At 42.6% G+C, this 13,208-nt stretch overlaps 1 pseudogene; it reads left to right on the top strand.

Annotated features, from left to right (window-relative positions):
- The first annotated feature begins 4,856 nt into the window (after positions 1 to 4,856).
- Positions 4,857 to 13,208, top strand: LOC143030373 (uncharacterized; annotated as a pseudogene).

Genomic DNA, 13,208 nt, shown 5'->3' with positions numbered 1-13,208 from the left:
TCCAACTTGAAGGGCAAATATACATGGCATACGCTGACAGGCTTACCGGGTGGTTGGAATTAGCACACTTTCCCAATGGGGCCACCTCCAACAAGTTAGCGTCAGTGTTCCGGCAGTACTTCCAGAGGTGGGGGGCGCCCGAGTCGGTTTCTACAGACGGAGGGACGGACCTCACCAGTGAAGAGATGTGTGTCTTCTTCAGGAAGTGGAGAGTAGAGAGGCGAATCGCGTCCACACACTTCCCACAGTCGAACGGCAGAGCAGAAACGGCTGTGAAGTCTGCCAAGAGACAACACGGGCCCCGGGAGCGGCCACGACGTGGATAAGGCATCGAATTTTCTGAGCTTCTCAAAATCTGTTTTGTTGTACATTAGTCTTCCTTTTCTGTGTTTCTCATTTCTTCCCAAATACATTTTCTCTTTTAGTTCAAACTCGTATTATTATGTGGTTACTCATACCAATTGGTGTCTTAATTTCAGACTTTGACATAAATATTAAGTCAAGTATTGACGGTTCTTCATTGTTTCTATATCTAGTATTTTCTTTTACCCATTGAGTCATTGTGTATTCAATGGCCATATCCAGTAGTATATTTCCCCAAAGATCCTCTCCACCTTTCACTGTCATCTCTTCCCAACATATTTAGAGTTAAAGCCACCCATAATTACTATGTTTCCTCCTTTCAGAAATTCATTTAATGCAAGCTTTGTGACTTACAATATTTTGAATGGTCAATCTCTGTCCAAGATTATGTTTTTTGGGGGTACATATGTCACTACAAATTTTCTACTTTTCATTCACTGTTTTCAATTTTCATCATTATTTCCACATTATTTTTTCCTTCTGTTATCTTTGTCACATTTAAGCCTTTCTTAGTCAAAAACATGACTCCTCCATCCTGTTTCTCCTTTCTTGTATAAACCTTGTTCCACAGTATTAGGTAGTAGTAGACCTTTTAATTTCATCTCCACAATTCCCATTATATCAGGTTTCTCTTCTGCCAGATAGTTAATTAATTCAGTCATGATATGCCATCTATGATGATATACGTTATTTCTATTTTTTCTTTCTCCCTTTTTGTTTCCTTTTTTATATATACAATTTTCTCAGCCTCAGGTCTAGTACTCTAAAAAAAAAAGTATTCTTTTCAGTCTGTTCTTCGTTTTTTTTCATTTACTTTATTTCTTAGTGTCTTTTTCCCTCTCTTTTTCCTCATCACTTTTTTTTTATCCGTCTATTTTTGTAATTTTAACTTTTTGCCAACTTTGCAGTTTTAGATAGTACTTCTATAATTTGAAACCTTAGTTTAACCTTTAGTGGTCTGTTTCATTTTATTATTTTAGAGTATAGTCCCATTCTATGCACTTCCTCTATTTCTTTTTTCATTTCTTGCCCTTCCCCTAGTATCTCTTTCACAATTGCTTTTGGAATTTCTTTCTCCTCTTTTTCTAGTAGGTATCTCGCTACATTATGTTTTTCTTTAATACCATAAACTACTATGCACTTTTTTATCCACTGTGTCTCTGACCCAGTTATCTTCCTCAATTAATTTAATTACTATTTCTTTAGCATTCTCTTCCATATGTTGCTGTACTATTTAAAATCTATTTTCTGTTTTTCTTGTATCACTTTCCATTGATTTTTTATTTCTTGAAGATCTGTCCCTTTTATTGTTACTCCAACTTTCTTGGTCACTGCTTGCATTTGTTCTTTTACTTCTTTTTCCAAAACCTCATTTTTGTTTGTATATTCAAGCTTCTTTCGTTTTCACTTTTGACTATGTTTAATTCCTTTTTCAGATCATTGAGTTCTCTTTTGGTTTCAGCATTTCATCTTTTCAATTGGTTCACCTCTCCATACATTGCCCTGTATTCAGCTTTCTTATCTATAATTTCATTGATCAATTCTGTAATCTTCTGATTTCTTGGGATATTTTCTATTCTCTTGCCAATTCTAAACCTCACCTCTACCTAGTATTCCCCTTTTACAAACCCTGAAGAAAACATTGTTTTCATACCTTAAATTCGAGTTTGGCTTTTCCATGTTGCAACTCTTTTTTGGGATAACACCTAATGGTAATTCAACCTTGCTTACATCGAGTATTCTCTTCACTGGTTCACTATATTTTTGTCTTTATCATTCTCCACTTTGTGTATTGACCACTAACGTAAAATTACTCTATTTTATAGCTTTGGGCATTCGATAAACAAAGCTCCCTATCCAAAAATACACTTCCTGCATGATATTTTATCAAATATATGAGTATTTTACAAAATTCTTACAAATAGATTGAATGAAGTTTGAGCCAAAAACCAGCCAAGACAACAAGCAGGCTTTAAAAGCACTTGATAGCAGACTATTTGCAATGAAAAATGTAAAAAGAATACCTCCATATTTAGGTTCTGTAGATTGTAATAAAATTGTTGATTTGATAGAAGAAAAATACTAAATTCTATATGGAAACAGGGTGAAAACAAACACATTTTAAGGATTCTCAAGAACATTTGCACAGAAGGTTGTGCTGTAATTCATCTACATAAAAAACATAGAAAAGATAGATTCAAGAAAGGGTTTTTGTTAAGGTCATACACTTTCATGGGGAGGGAATGGTTTGAAGAGTGATGGAGAATATTTTAATCATGTTAGATTTCCTGATGAAATTCTTATTTCAGAAACATCATAATACTTACAAAATATGCAGAGTGACTTGAACAGAGATAGTCTAATAGTAGGTTTGAAGATGAATAAGAATAAAACATAATGTTCAACTCAAAAGTTCAAAGTATTACAAATTAATTGATTATAAGTCTCAAAGAAGTTGAAGAGCATAATCATTCAGGCCAGATGCTACTCTCAGAAGATTATGAGAGTGAAATGAAAAAGCTTATCACAATTGGTTGGAATGTGTTTGTTAGATATATGATCATGAAATGCTTTACAGTTTCTTTATATGTTTGAAAAGCAAAGTTTGCAATCACTGTATAATGTCGGCTATGATTTGCGTGTGTAAGATTTTAACATTTAGACAAGGGTTATGGAAACAAAATCTAATTAATACACAAAAGAACATAGAGATCAATGTTGGGAATATTGATGAAAGACAAGAAAAGGGCAAGTTGGTTGAGAGCAGATTGAAGTGAAAGATATTGTGGTGTTGGTAAAAAGAAAGGAAATGGAATTGTACTGGGGAATTTACAAAAGAATAATGGGAGATGGAGCGCTTTACTGACTGGACATCTGAGATAAGAAGTATGGAAAAGAGAGATGGAGAAGTTTGCAGAAATTGTGTAGCAGAGGTTGGCACAGTTTTTCAATTCCCGAAGTGGCCTGAGAGAGGCCTTTGTTCACAAGTAGACTCAAATCGGATGATTGATTGATTGATCAAGAGGTATAATAGCCTACTCTATACAGTTTGAATGAGAGGTATGATAGCTTACTCTACATAAACTAAAGCCTCAGTCACACTAGCTTCTAAAATTGTTATATCGAGAAATACATCTTAATTGGCCACTCATTTGCACCACACTAGCTACTGATTCTTGCTGCTTTGAACTAGCCACACATACGGTCTTCCCTGGCATTTATTGTTAATAGTGACAGATGAAGAGTTATTAAGAGAATATTTTTGAAGGACTTTTAATGAATAACAAAAACAGATAGATGATAACACAAAACTCCCAAGTATAAATTTCAGTTTGATGGAAATATACATACATATACCAAAGGCTTTTCCCCCTTACACAGGAGGTAGTCAAAAAACAAATGCATAGAAACCACTCCTACCAATCCATCCCCTACATACTCTACTCCCCTCTATCCTCTTCCCACCCTCTTATCTTGGCACCTCCTGGATGACGGGTCATCCCTGCATCTTGTCCACTGCCCTGGGTCAGAAACAGCGTCACAAGATACAGCACATCCACAGCAAAGCCGTTTCATTAAATCAGCGACCCCCCTCCACTCCGTCCCTTCATGCAGAAAAGGAGAAAACGGAGAGTAATCCCTTCGGGCTGCATCGATTTATTTCTCATACATGCTCCCTCACCCCCCACCCCACTCCACCTCATGTATCACAGCATCATCCATACTCAACCATTCTCCATTCACCCCTATCTTCTGTCCTCTCCCATCCTTCTTCAACAGACATTCCCCTCTTTCCCAATGCCCCTTTTACCCTATCCATCCATCTCATCCTAGGTCACCCCCTCATATTCACTCCTTTCACTCCTATTTTGCTAATCTTTCTTCACTCATTCTTTCCATGTGTCCAAACCATCCTAATACTCTTTCATCAACCCTATCTCCCAACTCCCTTTCCACCCCTGTTCTCCTCCTCACCTCCTGCCCTGTCATACTTCTCAGGCATTTCATCTCAAACACATTCAAACTCCTTCTCTCTTCCTCTCATGTTCCATGTTTCTGCCCCGTACAGTGCTGTTGGCACAATCATTTCTTTATATAATCTTCTCTTAGCATCCATTCCCAAATGTCTATTTCTCATTACACTTTTTAATCCCCCAAGGCATTTACTCGCTTCTCTCAATCTACATTCTACCTCCACCCCCACTCCTCCCTTTCCTGCCACATTTGCACCCAAGTATCTAAAACTATCCACTTCCTCCAGTCTCTCTCCTTTAATACACACTTCCAGTCTGCTGCCCTTTTCTTTCCCCTTGTACATCTCATCACCTTATTTTTACCCACATTTATCTTCAACTTCCTTTTTTAGCACACCATCCCAAACTTTGTCACTAACTTCCTTAATCCCTCCTCTGATCCTGCTACAAGCGCATTAAATCTTCATATGACCTCGATGGTATACAACCAAAACAAATCTGTTCACAAGGCCAAAAAACATGGCATTTAAACTTCATTGGTCCCATGATATAATTATCATAGAAAAAGTGTGAGCATGAAGTCCTTTGGAACATGAAACATCCCTGAAATCACAAGAAGACACTGAAGATGTTTAAGGAGATAAGGAACCGGCTGATTCAGAATCACCCAGGAATGACTTCTGTGATTGCATTTTTTTTTTGTCTCATAAAATGAATCAGAATATACAGTACGAAAGTAAAGGGCAATTGAATGTTAGACAAAATTTATTCTATGCCCACAATAATAATAATGAAGCCTAGCAATGTGTAATATGTGAAGTTATGTATTGTGGGTTATTCTTGGTATCATATACACTATAATTATTTCCTAAAAAAAATATGCTGCCTTTAATTTTGATCTCATAATACTGTTACACAACAACATTAACTAAAAACTACTGTTGACACACAGTCAAGCGGCATGTTCATTACTCCAGTCTTTGTACCAGAAATGAAAGACTGTATAGTAGGCCTAATTGTTATTATTATTATCATTATCATTATTATTTGTGATACTTATCTGCTTGGTTGTCGATGCTGCTGCTCCTTCGGTTGTTTCTGGGTCGGTCCTGACTCCTCCTTGGAACTCCTCGGTGGGTCTCCCTCCCATACACTCACAGGTACTCCCCCCCCCCATCTGGTGGCTACCAACACTCGCGCCCTTTGACCCCCCCCTCCAATCGGGGGGGGGGGGTCATACACTCACTCACATTCACTCACATTCACACCACACCTCCCTTTGATCTCGAGATCAACCTACTCCTCATCTCCTCCTTCCCCTACTTCATAGTCCTGTGCCCACCTTGGAGGACGCCTGTCGCGGTGGGGTCTCCGTGACACCGCCTCCTCATTCGCCGTCACTCCGTGGCCCTCCTCCTTGTCTTCTTCACTCACCACACGCCGAACATCCAAGATATGCTGCGGCACTCCCTTAACAGAGACGTTGTTCCGTGAATTCACCTCCGTCACGGTCCCTCTCGTCTACTGCGACGTGCACTTCCTGTCCTTTGGCTTCACCCATACCTCCTCCTCCGCCTGCACTCAGGCGGGGCCTTCTTCGGTATTGGCCGGTGGTCTCGGCCCCTTCTGGGGATGCTGCCAATCGTATTTGAACACGGCTCTTTGCGGGACCGAGCAGTCATATTGGCCTGACCTGGGGGACATGTTATACCAAAAAAACTGCCTCCGTCGGCAGTATTCGTGCCTCCTCGGCCATAGATTTAATTGTACGATGGTGTCGTTCTACTATCCCATTTCCGCTCGGTCGGTAAGCTGCCCGGAAGAAGCGTCTTGTGTTCCACTTGTCCAATGTGCCTTTCAGCGCCTCCGACTGAAACGCTGTACCGTTGTCCATCAGGACTTCTTCCACTGGGCCCCGTTCCAAAAATATCTCGTTCGTCAGCCGTGCAATCTCTTCTCCAGTCTCCCCTTTCAGTTCTCGCCAGATGCCAAACCGCCCTGGCCCGCAACAATCGACCATCGATAGGTATCTGGTGCCTTGATAGTGGGTTACGTCAACCGCCAGCCACCTCCAGTTTTCTCCCGCGCAAAGTTCCCCCCGCTGAGTGTGGTGTCTATGGATTGACAGCGGGCGCACGCCCTCACCGCATGTCGGACTTCTTCCCTCGATATATTCGGGTGGCCGGAACAATGACCTATCGACCAGGTGATGCGTTTCGTGCAACTCTTTCGCACGAAGGGACCCTGCGGCGCACACCTCGAGCTTCTCCTCGTCCTGTTCTTCCTTCGCTTTCAGTCAGCTCTTCTTCACTCTGGTTAGCGCATCTGCTTTGTTCATCTCCAAGGGTACCTCCCTCACCCTTATCTTCATGCTGAACTCGTCGATTAACTCCTTCATGATCCCGAGGCGGCGCTTCACAAGGACCTCTGCAGCCCCTTTCGTGCGCACTCTCTTCTCAGCCGTCAGCACAGAGTTCATCCACCCCGCTACAGTAGCTGAGTCCGTTCTGATTTCGATCTCACGCAGCCCCCATTTCAGCGCCAAATTGACTCCTTTTATGACCGCGTCCAACCCTGACACGTTCATATAGTGGTAGTCGTCCCTCTTCCACTACCGCGCTCCATCTTCGACTACCACGCCCCCTATCTCCAAGACGGCTCCGGTGGCTATGCTGCTCGCGTCCCACCACACTACGCCTTAACTGCTGGGGCGCGTTCCACTGTCCCCTCACTGGATCATCGTACCTCGTCTGCTGTACGACGTCATGTATCATGGTTATCGTGTCCTCACCAATCTTCTCTCCCCAATCCTTCGACCCCGACCTCCTCTTAATGTAGCTGCATGCCATACGGAGCCAACCGGCGATCGGGTGTTTGCCCACTAATTTGCCGCGAAGGGAGAAGAGCTCTCGTTTGCTCATTTCATCCTTCACCTTCGGGATCTCGTTCCCTCTCCTTAACATCAGCTTTCCGCTCCCGTTCCTTTCCAGTCGCAGTCCCAACACTGCTCCTCCTTCCAACGGCTCCGGCTCCTTCGCTATCAATCCGTACCGATCCAAATGTTCCACTACGCTTGACGATGATACTACGCTATTGTCCACCAGTATGTCGCCGAGGTACGAGTCAGTGCCCTTCTTCATCGTTTCAGTCTCCTCCAGTAGCGTCTTCAAGATTCTCATCATGATTCTCGAGGCCGAGCCGAGCCCAAACCCCAGTCTGGTCAAGCAGTAAGTTGCCCCCTTGTATTTTATCAGCTTGTACTTCCATAGCTTCTTCGCCACGTGAATTTGCAGGTAAACCGCCCGCAAGTTTATAACCGCGGACTCTTCCTTCATTCGGCGCCACCTGCGTAGGGTCTCGCTACACACATCTGCAAAATCGTCGCCAGTATGACACTTCACAAACTGGTTCAGCTCTCGGAAATCCAACACCAGTCGTACCCTGCTCTTGGTTAGCTGTACCACTGCCATCAAGGGCAGGATTCCGCCCTCCACCGGTTCCTCCCAAGGACTCAAGATTCCCTCCTCGATCCACCGCTCCACTTCAAGGTCAAAGCCCTCCTTCACCCCCTCTCTGAGGGTCCGTGCGTAGCAGTCGACATTTTTCTTCAAGACGGGCAAGCCTTCACTCGGATACCACTCTACTTCCCACTTGTGGCCATCAAATTCCGCCAGGAAGTCCTCGTCCTCAATCTTGCACGGCGTTGCTCTCTCGACAGGGTCGAGCTTCGGGGCAGCACCGCCCTCCGCGGCTCCCATTGCCACTCCTACGTCCACACCCGGCCTCGGTCGGGTCTTCATCCTTCCTTCCGAGTCTCGCCTCATTCCAATCCTTACGAGCCCACCAAGCTGGGCAATTCCGTCCATTCCCAGCACCACGTCAATTCCCTCTAGAATTGTTCTGATGACGAGCACTCTTAGTCGTATCAGGATACCCTCTACTATCATTTCAATTTCCAGGTCGCCTTCGCACTTCGTCTCCCTCCCGTCGACTGTCGTCAGGGCCACATCTCCCTGTCTGAACTCTTGAACTACGTCGGTCCTCACGATCGTGGTTGAACAGTCTGAGTCTATCAGCGCCCTCGCGCGTCTTCCTCTCATCCAGGTATCCACGATGGGCATACGGTTGAACGGTGTCCTTACATTTCCTCGGCGGCCCCCTGCACGGTGGCCGCCGGTTTTTCGTTTCCCTGATTGCAATGTCGGGTCATATGCCCTGGCTGATTGCATGAGTAGCAGACGACCTCTACCTCTGTACAGTCCCTCGCGAGGTGACCCAGTCGCCGACACTCGTAACAACGGACCCGAGACAGCCCACGCCTTCCGTTGTAGTCACCCCCGGGCTCACCCGTTTTACTTTCTCTCGGTAGTTCATCTGGATCCCTGCCGCCCGTTGTTCCGGCCCGCACTCCCTCTCCCGCCACACGCTGTATCTTCCTTTGTGGCTTTTCTCTAGCTATGGTCCCCAATAGCCCTCCATCCTAAGCCTTAGTCAGGAGCCTGGCGCGGGCTATCAGTTCGCCCATGTCTGTCTTCGCTGCATTATCCATTTCCTGCAGCCCAGTCGATATGCGATCCGGAAACCCTTTCACGAAAACCACTCTCACTACAGTCTCCAGGCTGTTGCCTTCGAGATTAACCAGGCCCTCCAATCTCCTGATCCCATTGGCGAACACGTCGACCTGTTCACCTGTCCACCGCATTCGCCGTAGCTTACAGAACGCGTCAAAAGGGCTCTCACCGAAAAACTCCCGTAACCTTTCCTTCACCTTTTTCACATCCTTTCGATTTTCGGTCGTCATCTTCATGTAGACGGATAAGGCCACGCTCTATAAGTTTAGCGCGATGTAGCTTGCTACGTCCTTTATTCCCGTCAGCTCCGCGACCAACTCCGCCTTCGTAAGCCACACAGCGACGTCTCCATTACCGTCGAACGGTCTTAGGGTGATACTGTTCATCTTGAACGGCTCGTCTCTACTCGCGGGTGCGGTCATCTCGGCGGCGCCTAGATAGCTTGTGGTACTTACTTGCTTGTTTGTCGATGATGCCGCTCCTTCGGTTGCTTCTGGGTCGGTCCTGACTCCTCCTTGGAACACTCTTACCACCACGGTCCCTAATCTAATTTCCCTATGGGGGGGGGGGGTACCAACGCTCGCGCCCTTTGACTCCAACCCCCCAACCCCCATCGGGGATGCCAGCCGCCCGTCCCCGTCCGCGCCACATACACTCACATTCACACCACATTGTTATCATCATTATTGGAGACAACTTCAATCCCTCAGGAGAGTATTCATTTTACATATAGAATGCTTGTACTTAGGTTTTCTATATGTTCAGTATCTATTTCAGATGAGGTGTTTGGGAAATTTGCATATCTTCATGGCAACTTCCAAAAGGTATTGTGGAAAATTCACAGCACTCCCAGTGGCTTGGGTAGCTGGTGTAACAGGCCATGTTATATTCCCAGTCCAGACTATACCTGGGTCTAAAGTGGGCAAGGCTAGATTATATCCTGGGTTTATTATGGCCAATTCATACCCCAGAGTAGGTCAGACTATACCCGTCTAGGCCAGAATATACCTCTCTTGTGTGAAGAGGTTTTGATTGTGTTTTACACACGAACTATTTAATCGTTCAACATTCTATTGGGATTTCAGCTATGTCATGTAAGGTGAGTGAGAAAGTTAACTGATTTAATCTTGAAATAAGAATTCAACTCTGAACACATTGACTTATTACTTCAACCATAAAAGCCACAATCAGTAAAAATATATTCCACGATAATGAAATATTACTACTACAATTCTCAGTAGTGTTTACATATTAATCTAAAAAAACATACCCAAAACAACATAATGCAATTGTAACAATGTTCAATCAACCTCACTACTTATGATATGACTAATACTTTCATGTGGTCTTTTGAGTGCTTTTTGTTTTGTGGTATATTTAGCTACTATGTCATCCATGAGGAACTAAGATGAGAAGTGGGATGGGTGGGAGTGGGCACATGCCTTTGACTTGGCAGAATCAGTGGGACAATCATAAAGGGACTGGGGTGATGATGGAGCCTCTTCATCCAGGTAAATCTTAAGGTTGCTGGAGTGCTAGATGTTCCTCTGCATCTTCCCAAACTATTTTTGAATTTTACTTGTCCCTTGGTCAAGGATTCCGCAGCTGTGTATTGTCCAATCCCGTCATTCCATCTTTGAATCCATGTGGCACTGATTTTCTATATGAACTTTAGAGCCAGCAGTGACTTCTTTTTTTTTTTGCTGATGTGTCTGTGATCAAAGGCATACTTCCGATGTTCTTGGGATGAGTGGATGTTAGTACTGTCAGTTGAGTGGAGTTATTCACGAATGGTTATCAGCGTACCCAGCACATCAGGATTAGCACCATCTGGAAGGGGCATGGGGTCCACAGTGTCATCTTTTGAAGATTTAAGGTCAGTGGGAAACTTGACCATCCATCCATACATGATCTCAAATGGAGCGCACTTGGTTGAGGTATGCACAGATGTGTGGTAGGCAAACAGCACACCAGGGATGAACTGGTCCCAGTTGTTTTTTGGGTCATTGACAAGCTTACTAAGATTCTTCATTTGATTTTCACATTCTCACTGGCCATTAGTCTATGGCTGGTAGGCAGATGAAATGTGGTGATCAGTTTGAAAATCCTCCATCAGGTTGTCAATGACCAAGTCACTAATAGAAATGTCCACACAGCCAAGGTGGCAAATAAAGAATCAATAAGTTTAAATATATGTGTCTCCTTATTTTACAGGAGTTTGTTGGGTCATGGAGTCATTCTATCCAGGATGTCTCTTAGTGGAGGTATTTTGCCTGGAGGTATTATGTTCCAGATTCTGTGAAATGTTTCCCTCCATAAAAAACATCCAGTCAGAAAAGAAGAAATTTGATATCAAAATACAAGGCAACAATCCATCACATCAATGTCACCCTAAGAAAATGTGAATTGTATATTTTTTTTCTCTCTCTTAGAGACTCATTTTGGATAAGTGTTTCATCAGAGTTACACTTCATTTAGTCAAATGGGCATTTAATCTTCCATTTTGACCACCCTGGTCATTTACTCACTATAAAGGCACATTGGTCATTTAGTCACCTACTAATTAGCCACTCTGGTCATTTAGTCACCCACTGAAATGTAGTTTTGATGAAATACAGTTGCAATTATATGATCAATAATGTTACATTATTTATCTCTATTTTTTTATTTAAAAAAAATATGCATTTGGGAAAAAATTACATTAGATCATATCATCACTAAAATGAATGTACATACATATACCAAAGGCTTTTTCCCCCTTACAAGGGAGGTAGCAAAAAAAACAAAACAAAAACATAGGCAGATGTGAAAATGGGTAAGAATATGACATAATTTTGAAAGTAATAAAAAAAATTTTTTGGAAAGAAATTAAGAGAGGAAGAGGAGGTGAATCAAGTAGAAAAGAAAAGGTAAAAGGTGTAGATGGAGAGATAATAATAGAGGGTATTTGTAAGAAATTATACAGTGTACTATGTTACTTTGAGTATTTGATTTATGTGATTTGTAATTTTTTGTAATTATAGATACTGTGTTGATGACATACATTGCTAAAGTTATGTATTATATGATAACTGATACAACTTTATCTTTTAAGTAAGATATATTATTGGAGATTTTTTCTGCATATAAGATAGTTATATCATGTTATAAATTAGATATATTATACATATAAAATTTCTTTTTACATATAATTAAGTAATATAGATTATTCCAAGGTAGATATACATTCCTAAACCAGGAATAGGATGTCCCCTGCAATCAATGGATGCCCAAAGGGCAAAAGTGTCTCTCTACAAATTTAATAAGTAGCCACAATATAGTGAGGGATGAAGTTGCATTTATTTAACAAATGGCTTTATTTTGTTAAATGTCTGCAACCCTGTGAGTTTATTGAATAAAATATTTGGTGTAATCTATACTGATAGTTTTACCTTTTTAGAAATTATTATTTTTTCTTCACCAAACACTACTGTACTACATTTGTTGATTATTGCTGTTATGCTTGCAGATGAAAATGAATTTATGAAAAACTTAGTCACTGAAATGTGAGACCACAGGCTGCCCAAGTTAATAGATAGATACATGTACAGGGTACTGCATAGGCTCCTGTGGCTACATCAATGTCTTATGTTAAATGTTTTGTTTGTAAATATTAGTGAGGGGTTTATTCAAGCCTAGGCTAATTTATACCGCAGGTATAGTTTGGCCTAGGAGAGTTTATCCCCAAGGTATATTTTAGCCTCGGCCAAATTATACCTAGGTTTATTCTGAGCAGGAGTTAGTTTGGGCTGTTACACTGGAACCAAAGTAGGAATACTTCAAAGCTTGCTCATTCCTACTCGCTGATTATGACGGCACTTCATTTGAGTCAAGCTTGCAACTGACACCACAGAAGAGGATAGACTGAAGGACTTAATCCAGGCAGATGTCTACCCACTGTACTCACCCAGGTCCATTGGTGTATTTCCTACAAGTACCACATCACCTATAGATGCACCCTGTACTTCTCTGGAAAGTCAGAGCCCACTACCCCAGGCTGTTGTGGACACACTGACACTCCAGGTTCTTGAGTACACACCATCAGCCCCAGGATGTCATACACACCCAATCACCCCAGGATGTTGTACATACCTCATCACTCCAGGATATAGTACATATCCCCATCACCCCACGATATTGTACACACTCCATCACACCAATCTACAGGTCATGTTACTTCCATATCAGCTATGACTGTGACACCATATGGTAAGAAGAGAAAGTTGGTACAGATGTGATAAATCAGGAAAAATAATGCAAA

Source organism: Oratosquilla oratoria, chromosome 12, assembly GCF_046742065.1.
Source record: "Oratosquilla oratoria isolate Oo_2021 chromosome 12, ASM4674206v1, whole genome shotgun sequence".
NCBI classification, from domain to species: Eukaryota; Metazoa; Arthropoda; class Malacostraca; order Stomatopoda; family Squillidae; genus Oratosquilla; species Oratosquilla oratoria.
The sequence above is the reverse complement of the archived record's forward strand: the minus strand, read 5'-3'. Positions and strand labels throughout refer to the sequence as shown.